This window comes from Cetorhinus maximus, chromosome 29, assembly GCF_964194155.1.
Source record: "Cetorhinus maximus chromosome 29, sCetMax3.hap1.1, whole genome shotgun sequence".
NCBI classification, from domain to species: domain Eukaryota; kingdom Metazoa; phylum Chordata; class Chondrichthyes; order Lamniformes; family Cetorhinidae; genus Cetorhinus; species Cetorhinus maximus.
The window spans coordinates 17995355-18006564 of NC_135907.1; the positions used below are offsets into that span (position 1 = coordinate 17995355).

The 11210-nt window shown below is 43.3% G+C and overlaps 1 long non-coding RNA gene across 1 annotated transcript; it reads right to left on the reverse strand.

The window, feature by feature from the left end:
* Positions 1 to 5363: 5363 nt before the first annotated feature.
* LOC144669509 (uncharacterized) lies at positions 5364 to 8835 on the reverse strand. Its single transcript, XR_013573680.1, has 3 exons — positions 8695 to 8835; positions 8492 to 8600; positions 5364 to 5533 (listed from the first exon to the last, which is right to left on the reverse strand). It is a non-coding gene; the product is annotated as an uncharacterized LOC144669509 (long non-coding RNA).
* Positions 8836 to 11210: the final 2375 nt, after the last annotated feature.

Here is an 11210-nt window from a genome sequence, read left to right on the forward strand (position 1 = left end):
CACAGGTGAAGGACATTGATTGATCAAGTACTTTGAGCACACGTAGTCAAAGACTTGGGGGAGGCGGTGATTGCCTTGACTTCTGCCATTTTGAGGAGAATCAGGGCTACACAGGCATCTCTACTCGAGAGAAAAAGACTGATTACGGATGACATACATCAGTTCGAAGATTTGTTTGCTTCCATACCTTAATAGTTCCAGAATCATGCCTATGACTGGAAGTCAGATTCCTCTGGGCTCATAGAGTGGTGTGTCTGTTGTTTGTAGCCAGAGGTCTCTCAGCCCCAGCCTTTTGTCTGATAGGACCGTAACACTGGCTCCTTAAAATTTGTGAGATGGCCGATGTCCACATTCCAGAATGAAAATCCAGGATCTTGGACCTCACCCAAGATGATTATTGACAACCTCTTAAAACTGAACCTGCAATTTAAAAATTTTGACTATGGATCAGAAATCCACTCTTCCAAATCAAATTGGACTCATCCAAGGCCCAGATCAATCACAAAATTGGGGACTTTGGAAGAAGAGATGCCATAGATACATGATTTCTTCAGGTCTAGATAAAAAGACAGCAGCAGAACAAGTTGACACTGCTTTATTTGGTAGGCCCGATAGCCAATGATATACTAACTAGACAAGGAATCAACAAATCATCCACAAAATTTGATGACGTTTTAAAATCATTATGGATTATTTTAACCACAGAAGGTTGTGTGTCCTCTTGGTGTGCTGCCTTGACCTCGTGAATCCTCTTGGGACCTTCTGTGCGTTTTGATGTTTTGGCTTTGCACAGCTTCGTGAAGTGTCCTAATCAGTTACATTGAAAGCATTGGGCTGAAATTGCTTGACATTGATCATTCCTGTGGGGGCGCTTTGCTCCACAGTGCTGGCATGGTCACTCTACTGGTTGGTTAGGGTATTGCTCCCTGTTTCTGTGCTGCTTCACCAACTGGACAGTGGGATTCACTCTGCATCACGGTTTGCTTTCTCCCCTTAATATGGATCCTCACTGCAAACAGATTTCAGATTGCCTGACAGTCTGGATGGCTTTCTTGTTCCTTCGCTTGAAGCATGTTTGAGAGTGCGTCGCCCTACAACTATTCTATCCCTGATTAGCTCAGATTTCAGGTCACCTTCAACCATTCTATACAGCTCATTAATGAAGGAGTCGATAGGTTCTCCTGGCTGCTGGACATGTTTATTAAATTTAGCCTTTTCAAGGATTTTGTTACTTCTGAGGTTAAAATAATCCATAATGATTTTAAAACGTCATCAAATTTTGTAGATGATTAGTTGTTTCCTTGTCTAGCTAGTATATCGTTGGCTATCGGGCCCACCAAGTAGACCAGTGTGTCAACTTGTTCAGCTGCTCTCTTTTTATCTAAACCTGAAGAAATCATGTATCCATGGCATCTCTTTCAACAAAGTCCCCAATTTTGTGATTGATCTGGGACGTGGATGAGTCCAATATGATCTGGAAGAGTGGATTTCTGATCCATAATTAAAATTTTTAAACGGCAGGTTCAGCTTTAAGAGGTTGTCTAAATTCCAAAATGGTGCCACCGTACCCCTCTTCACAAAAGGTTTTCCTGTGCTTGCTGGTTTTGACAGGCTCCTGAAGTAATGGTGTTCATGATCTCAGCATTTACATTTTTTCAACAATGACAGCCTGGATCGACTGGTTAGAGTCTTCCTCATTTTAGCGCAACATCGCGTCTTTAAAGCGTGGAATCCTGGATTTTGCTGGGTTTTTAAAGCTGCCTACTTCGTTGCAATTAATTTTTAATTCTTATTTTTTTCTTTGTTCAGGGCGAGCTCGGCCGGCACATGTTCACGCACTGACTCGGGAATCGGGTTTCTTAGACTGCGATTTAAATGGATTTCTGACTACTGCAGTATTTAACAATTTTTTTTCCAGGACTTGTGTTGTCCAGGAATTAAATTTTTAGCTCACCCCTGCCAGGTCTGCTGACTTCGCACTCTTGGGTATTGAAGCTGGACTTCCTCGGGATTCAGTGGAGTCTTCTGCTGCAGTGAAGAATTTAATTTCTGCCTTCAGATTCCAAGCCTTTCTTTGGAGCTTTCCTCTGGTAATTTTCTGCTGCGCCTTTGGTTCTTGAGCTTTTCTTCAGGTCAGAATGCTTTGTTGATTTTTCCTTCAGTTTTCCAGGATTTTAATTTTCTTCTGCAGTATTTGCGAGGTTTTGAGTTGTTTCATTCACTGCCACCATGTTGTAAGGTGTTGGGTGTAATTAGTTAGGTCTTAATAAGGTGTTTGTAGTCTTAGGTAGTCCAACAGTAAGTATTTATTAACTACTAGAAACGATATACATAGGTACAGTAAAGGTCCAGGCTAGAAGGTGTCTCCATGTTTGCTTCTACACATGGCTCTGTCCAATAACACACTGACCCCTAGGTATGGGTCATTTGTTCACTGTGTGGGCAGTACTGCACTCAGTCTCACGTTAACCCTCTATGTGCCAGACCCTTACACTATAGAAACCATTGTCGATCGTCGTAAATAAAAAATGCTAATGTCCTTTAGGGAAGGAAATCTGCTGTCCTTACCTGGTCTGGCCTACATGTGACTCCAGACACACAAAGACTAGGAATCCTGTGGTGAGGAACTCACCTCCTGACTCCCCAAAGCCTGTCCACCATCTACAAGGTACAAGTCAGGAGTGTGATGGAATACTTTCCACTTGCCTGGATGAGTGTGACTCCAACACTCAAGAAGCTCCATATCATCCAGGACAAAGCAGCCCGCTTGATCGGCACCCCATCCACCACCTTCAACATTCACTCCCTCCACCACCGACGAACAGTGGCTGCAGTGTGTACCGTCTACAAGATGCAGTACAGCAACTCACTAAGTCTCCTTAGAGAGCACCTTCCAAACCCACAACGACTACCATCTAGAAGGACAAGGGCAGCAGATACATGGGAACACTACCACCTGGAAGTTCCCCTCCAAGCCACTCACCATCCTGACTTGGAAATATATCACCGTTCCTTCATTGTCGCTGGGTCGAAATCCTGGAACTCCCTAACAGCACTGTGGATCACCTACACCACATGGATGGCAGTGGTTCAAGAAGGCAGCTCGCCATCACCTTCCCAAGAGCAATTAGAGATGGGCAATAAATGCTGGCCTAGCCAGCGACACCCACATCCCGTAAATGAATCAAAAAAATGTGGTTGACTCTTAACTGTCCTATGACATGGCTTAGCAAGCCACTCAGTTGTATCAAATAGCTACAAAGTCTGACTGCAGCAGTTCAAGCCGGCAGCTCACTATCACCTTCTCAAGGGCAATTAGGGATGGTAATAAATGCTGGCCCAGCCAGCGATGTTTACATCCTGTGAACGAATAATAATAATATGAAGAAAGACTTCTGGGACACTGGGTGTTAGTACAGAGGAAGCAGACATAAGCAATGCTGCATCTGTAAATAAACCAACTATCAAGAAAAGCATTTGCATTCTAGTTTCATACTTCACCATCTGGCTTGGGATCCATTTAACACCCTCCCCTTTACCTTCTAGGTATTGGCTGCAATGAAATTCCCGGCCTTTGACACTCTGCTTCCACCTCTCACAACAACTCCTCTGGCTGCATAATCACTTCAGAACTCCATAATTTGTATTCTGCTGTGGAGCCACCTCCTCACATGATCTGGCAACAGGTTGCTCTATCTTTTTAAGCTTTCCATTACTACAAAGGCTGTATATACAAGGCTAGATACTCAAGATGCCAGATCCTGCATCTGGGAATTATGAGTCACCTCGACATACAAATTCAGGAAATTCAGGTTAATGGGAGCTTCCCGCTGTAAGGGAACCTACCGATTTTACTTTCAGTTAAACCAACGGATGGGAAGTTAGGTGTGCTCCATGAAAGAAGAGGAAGGAGAAAGCTGGTGGAGAGTGTGTTTCGGTTTCTAAAGGAACTAGATAATTTTTCACAAGTTGTTTCATTGTGTTCAGAACAGAAGAGCCAGAGAACATGACCTGAGCTTCAAAGGAGATAAATTCAAAACCAATCTCAGGAGACAAGTGAGTGAGTGGTGAATCTATGGAACAGCCTTCCTGGGGAAATGGTGGGAGCTGCTAGTATCACTTCATTCAAATACAAATTCGATAATTTCATTCTGAAAATAACATTATGGGGATACAGTATAAGATTAATGTGAGATATGATACATGGTAAGTGTGGCATGCTTTGCAACTTCTGGCTAAACATTCAAACTGCACACAAGTGTTGCTTCTGGTGGTTTGACATTTGCAGATGATCTGATCTGGAATATTCTACATTATTTGTTAACAGACTGAGGAAATCAGGGAGTGGGGAGGGATGAATGTTAGTGGAGAGTCACGAATGTTCTCACCCGCACCCAGGTGTCAGCCTTGGCTCAATAGGTTCCCTTAGCTCTTTGACACTAGGGGTTTTCTTCATTCATGTTTGGGTCTGTTGCAGACTCATTAATATGGGGCTGTATTGTCTATAAAATGTTACTCTGTCTCCTGCCAACACAAGATGGCTGTCAATTCCCGTCTGTGCATGTGCACAGGTCTGCGCGTCTGCAGAAATCCAGTGATGTCACTCCGCTGTGCCCAGCCCCAGCCTGCCAGCATGCAGGCAGTGTGCATGTGGCAATGATGTCATCAAGCACATACACAGTGGCGTCAGTACACCCTTGTGTAACCATATGGCTTTAGTGGCTCCATCGAGGATCTGGTATACAATAAGATTTCCATTTGTCTTTTTACCAGTTGCTGGGGTTAATTGAAAGCCTGCGACATTGCAGCCACTTCATCCGCATGAGCTAATGATACATTTTGTGCAAAGCACCCCTCCCGCTTGAAGACGATCAGAGAAAGATCTGGGCGGATCTCCACCTCAGACAACTTCCACCCACATTAGCGCTTCCTCTACAAATTGTTTTGGTCGAATACATATTCACATTGTTAAGTTCAGATATTTTCTCTGTCCGGTGGATTTAAAACTGTTGTGTTAACTTTATGGATCCATTAATGACGCGTTAAGGACGGATAAAAGGACACCGCTGCCTAAAACAGAGCTGTGATGATTTGAGCAGCGCCATCTTTGGTCCTGGCCACTGCCTACTCTGTTACTCGCAATGACGTCACAGAATAACACACTCGAACTGCACATGCTTGCCATTGGCAGCAAACACAGCCATAAAATTTCAGAGTGTGAATACTGTTATAATTACAGCAATTGTTACTGTGAAGAGTCAACAATTCCATTATCATTGTATCATGTGATGACCAGGATTGTAGAAAGCTTTCTACTTGGTTACTTTTCACTTAGGAACTCCTGCGTTGCTACACTTACCTTTGAAGATGTTGTGTTCTGTGGAAAGCTGGGAATCCCTCATTTCCAGCGAATCTCTTTCCATTGCAGGATGAAAGGGAGTGGGAATGAACGGGAAGAAGAACTCTGCATCGCCGCCTCCAAGGAAAATATCAGACCGCTCAGACACCAAAGGTTTGGACAGCTTGGTCAATGCTGTGGAGAAGACATAGCAGAAGTGGGATATCTTTGTTTTGCCCTTTGGGTCTTCTCCCTCCTTCAAGATGCTAGCTCATGTTGGGATACGCTTCCAAGGGTCATTGATATCTTTCCCAAGTGGCCACCCTTCATGTTTTGGTATACATTGTTAGGCCAATTATGGTGCCTCAACTGTCTCCAAGGCAAACAGACCAGGAATCTAACATGAGATCTTCTGCTCTGTATGGTGCCTTTGCCACTAGCTCATTTGGGTGCCATATTATAAAGTATTTACAACACAGAAACAGACAATTTGGCCCAACTTGTCCACCCTCGTGCTCATGCTCCACTCAAGCCTCCTCCTTCCTCTCTGCACTCAACCCCATCAACATACCCTTGTTTATCCAATCCCAAGCAAGTTGGTGAAGTATGAAACTAGACACTAATACTAATAATAGGTTTATTTATAGAAATTTTTTTATTCGTTCATGAAATGTGGGCTTCACTGGCTGGGCCAGCATTTATTGCCCATCCCTAATTGCCCTTGAGAACTGAGTGGCTTGCTAGGTCATTTAAGAAGCAACCACATTGCTGTGGGTCTAGAGTCACATGTAGGCCAGACTAGGTAAGGATGGCAGATTTCCTTCCCTAAAGAGCATTAGTGAACCAGATGAGTTCTTCCGTCAATCGTTTCACAGTCATCATTAAATTTTTAATTCCAGATTTTTCATTGAATTCAAATTTCACTATCTGCTTTGGTGTGCCGAACCCGGGTCCCCAGAGAATTATCCTGGGTATCTGGATTACTAGTCCAACGGCAATACCACTACATCACTGCCCCACACAAATGCAGCATCACATATGTCTACTTCCCACTACCTAACCCAGTGTCCCAGCAGTCTCCCTTTATACTCTATTGAGTACCAAGTTAGCAAACTAACAAATTAAAATGACCACCATGGCCAGGCCCAGGAGCAGGCTTACAAGGAGGCCTGCCTGTCCCCCTCTGCACTGGCAGTCTCTCTTTATAAGTGCTCTAAGTACTTAATTAACCAATGCCCTTCACCTGTGTATCTTAATACCCTCCTATACCTTTCTCCCTCATATGCTTATCTAACTTCTCCTTAAACGCTATTTTCCTCAACTACTCCTTTGTGGTACATTCAAACCACGGTCTGGGTAAAGAAGCTCCTCTTGAATTCCAATTGGACTTATTAATGACCATCTTATATTTATGGGCCATTAGTTCTGGTCTCAGCTGCAAGTGGAAACATCTCTAGATTTACATTATCAAACCCCTTCATGATGTTAAAGACTGCTTTCAGGTCACCCCTTAGTCTTCTGTCTCCCTGAGAAAAGTACCGCAGCCTGTTCAGTCTTTCCAATAGATATTTTTAAGGGGCAGGATGGTGTCAGGAGGAAGTAATTCACTGGTGAGAAAGTAAGGGACTAACTTTTCAACCAAAAATGTTGTAGACTTTAAATGCAAACTCATGTACAGTATAATGGGAAAAAGGCAGTGTTTTGGAGGTGAATCACTGAATGAGAGCATTGATTTTGTTACAATTTACTGGCAACACACTTACATGGTTCAATGAAGTCAGTCATATCTTACAAATCAAGCTGCAGCAGCCTGTAAATAAAAACACCATAACTCGTACCTTCCTACAGGTTGGGATCTGATCATTCTATTTTCTCGGTCTTGTGGGTACTGAGTGATTTGTTCTGAACCAAACTTACTTCTCCATAAGTACATGCAACGTAGGTATTTGCATTTTTGTCTAAGCAGTGAATTTATAACTGACTTACACCGTCAGTCTGCCTGACGTTACGGATGTCGGTTTCATAAAGGTTGGCTCAGTTATTTTCTTGATCACACAGGCCTGGCTACCAAAAGCACTTAGGGAAGTTGGTGATGTAGCAATGTCACTCCACTTGTAACTCAGAGGCCCAGGCTAACACCCTGGGGGTGTTCACCCTGGGGCAGGTTCAAATCCCGCCAGGGCAGTTGGTAGAATATAAATTAATAAGGTTAATTAATAAAAATCTGGAATTGAAAGCTAGTCCCAGTTATAGTGATGTGAAACTATCATTAATTGTTGTAAAAAAAACATCTGGTTCACTAATGCCCTTTAGAGGAGATCTGCCCATCGTTACCTACTCTGGCCTAGATCTGACTCCAGACCCATAGCAATGTGGTTGATTGTGAAATAGCTTAGCAAGCTACTTAGCTGTAGCAACTGGGGATGAGCAGCAAATGCTGATGATCACATCCCATAAATAAAGTTACTTAATTCAAGTTTAAGATGCGAATGAATTTCCCAGACTAAATCAACGTTGTTGACTTAAGGATTTCTTTAAAACTGCTCAAAACATCCAAAAATGCTTTCCAACCAGTGAAGTACTTCTGACATAACAACCTGAAATGTTTCTCTCCACAGATGCTGCCTGACCTGCTGAGTAGTTCCAGCATTTTTTATTTTTGTTTCAGATTTCCAGCACCCACAGTATTTTGCTTTTATATAAGTACTTTTGAAGTGGAGGTACTGTTGTCATGCAGGAGATTGTGTTGACCAATTTGGACATAGCAAGATCCCACAAATAGCAATGTGATATATTACCAGATAATCTGTTTTTTTCAGTGATATTGGTTGAGGGATAAATATTGGCCAGGACACCAGAGAGAACTCCCCTTGATCTTCTTTGAAATAGTGCCACAGAACCTTTTAAGTCCACCTGAGAGGGCAGACAGGCTTCGGTTTAATGTCTCATCCAAAAGACAGCACCTCAGACAGTGTAGCACTCCCTCAGCGCTGGAATATAAACCAAGATTCCATGTGCAAGTGGGACTTGAACCCACAACCTTCTGACTTAAAGGTGAGAGTGTCATCAGCTGAACCATGAAACATCAAAACTGCCTGTGAATGCTTGTTTGATTGACGGAAACTGTTAAAAAAAAAATAGCAGTTTGTTTACCTGTTCCGCTGGCCGTGGTGGTGAGATTGTTGTAATCATCCAGTGTGCAGTGAATGGGAATCGCTGAGGACTGTTGGAAATACATTTCACCTTCTCACGTGGTCCCGGTCTACAAAACAGTCAAGGAACACAACCGACAGAATTAAAATCTCACCACCAGATGCAGAGAAAAGCAAATGGGCTCCTGGGCGACAAGATCTGACCTTTGGGCGACAATCTTCAACAGTTTTGGGAATATCCTTACCGTACGAGCAGCCAGAATGGATTGCTGAGAGTGTGTGTATGTGCACTTATGTTTGCTTGTGGGTGTGAGAGTGAGACAGGGAGAGAAAAACTAAAGTGTACGCTTCAGGTTTTATCAGATTCTTTCCCTGTGAGGCTGAGGTTTTTGTGGACCGGTGCCAACTCACCTGTACAAAGAACGGGTTTAACATCCCTTTCATTCTTGTGGTGGCAACATGATGCCAACAATTGGCATCCAATCTCATACGGGTCACCTGGGGAAAGTTTTTGTTGTGGCCCTGGCATTGAATGTCCACCATCAGGCAGGAAATTGGAGGGTAACATTGTAAAGGAAAAAAGTGTATTTATTTATTTAGATTGTTTTCTGCCTTTCTTTGGCTTTGATTGGCAGTGCTTCTTGGGGGTGGGGTTAACTGCACCTCTCAACAGAAAGACATCTTGATTGGGTTGCCAAAATAAACACAGAACAAGAAGTCCATTCAGCCCATCACACTGGCTCCTTCCTCATACAACGTGTAATCAACTCTATAATAGATTCTACCCACCCATTTAACTCCCTCAGGGAAATTTATACAAGAATAGTGCCTGACTACAAAAAAAATTAAGTGAAACCATAGGTTATTTAACCTCTCCTAATCCTTGGTGGAAGTGGGACTGAGGGTTACAGAGATATTTAATGAGACTGATTTTAAGGGGAGGTTGGAGAAGAAAGTGAGTATTCCCTAAAGTCAGGGGTCAGCAAATAGTATGGAAGGAACGTTCACATGGACACAGGGTTGGCACCATACCTAATGGGCTGAATGGATTTTCTTTGCTTTGCATTTTCTTGCTTTCTTAACTTCACTGTTTTGCCCCAGTCTCTTGTCCTCTTTGATAAACATTACTCCCACCACAAAACACTTTTGTGTCACTTGGATCACCTCAGCCGATATTTATTCTGTCCCATTAAAGGAATTAAACGTCACAGTAGTAATGACTTTTGGTGAGCGTGTCCCACATCCACAGTGGGGATGGGGTGGGGGAACTCTTTATTCTGCAAGCCTTACTTGATGACTTTAGTCTTGTCTCTTAGTTCTGTGCTTACACAAATGTAACCCCTAAAAAAAGATTGCTTCCTTACACCGTCTGCCCTTCTCAGGAAGTGTCTTCAGTTTCCCTTGGCATCTTCTCAAAAGAAAAGCAAAGAATTGACCATATTCCCATCAGCATGTGGGGGCCTGGGGGGTGGGGGTTGGGGGGGGGGGGGGCGGGTGGGGGTGGTGAAGCAAGGTTGACTGGATAATACAGAGATACTGCAGTAATAGGTGACGTCACATAACAACAAGAGCTTGCATTTATCATGAGTGTCTGTTGTGGCTCAGTTGGTAGCCCCCCCCCCTCACCTTGGAATCATAAAGTTCTGGGTCTGACACTCTGTGTAGTACTGACGGAGTGTTGCACTGTTGGATGAGATGTTAAACTGAGGCCCCATCTGCCTGCTCAGGTGGATGAAAAAGATCCCATGGCATGGGATTTCAAAGAAGAGCAGTGGCATTCCTTGTGATGTTCTGGCCAATACAATCAACATCACAAAAACAGATTATTTGGTCATTATCATTGCTATTTGTGGTAGCTTGCTGTGTGGGGAGATGTTGGCATAGTTACAGCATACAAGAATAAAGAAGTCTTGCTACAGTTGTACAAGGTTTTGGTGAGACCATATGTGGAATATAATTCTGTGCAGTTTTGGTCTCCACGTTTAAGAAAGGATATGCTTACATAGGAGGTGGTACAGCAAAGGTTCACTACATTGGTCCCTGGGATGAGAGACCTATGATGAAAGGTTAAGTAAATTGGGCTTATATTCTCTGGAGTTCAGAAGGTTGAGAGGTCATCTCATTGAAACCTACAAAATTCTGAAGGGGTTTGATAGGGTAGATGCTGAGAGACCGCTTCCGCCAGCTGGGGAGTATAAAACATGGGGGCACAGTCTCAAGATAACCATTTAGGACTGAGATGAGGAGAACTTACTACACTCAGAGGGTTGTTAATCTTTGGAACTCTCTCCCCCAGAGGGTTGTGGATGCTTCATTGTTGAAAACACTTAAGGCTGGGATAGACAGACTTTTGGTCTTGCAGGGGATTAAGGGGATATGGGGAGTGGGAGGGAAAATGGCGTTGAAGTCCAAGATCAGCCATGATCGTATTGAATGGCGGAGCTGGCTTGATAGGCCATATGGTCTAATCCTGATCCTTTTTCTTTGTATTCTTGTGGTAATATCACTGGACTAGTAATCCAGAAGCCTAGAGCTAATGCTCTGGGGACATGGCAACTGGTAGAATTTACAAATTCAATTAATAGAATTTGTAATTGAAAGCTAGTCTCAGTGATGGCAACCATGAAACTACCATCAATTGTCATAAAAACTCATCTGGTTCACTACTGTCCTTTAGGGAAGGAAATCTGCCACCCTTACCTGGGCTGGCCTACATGTGA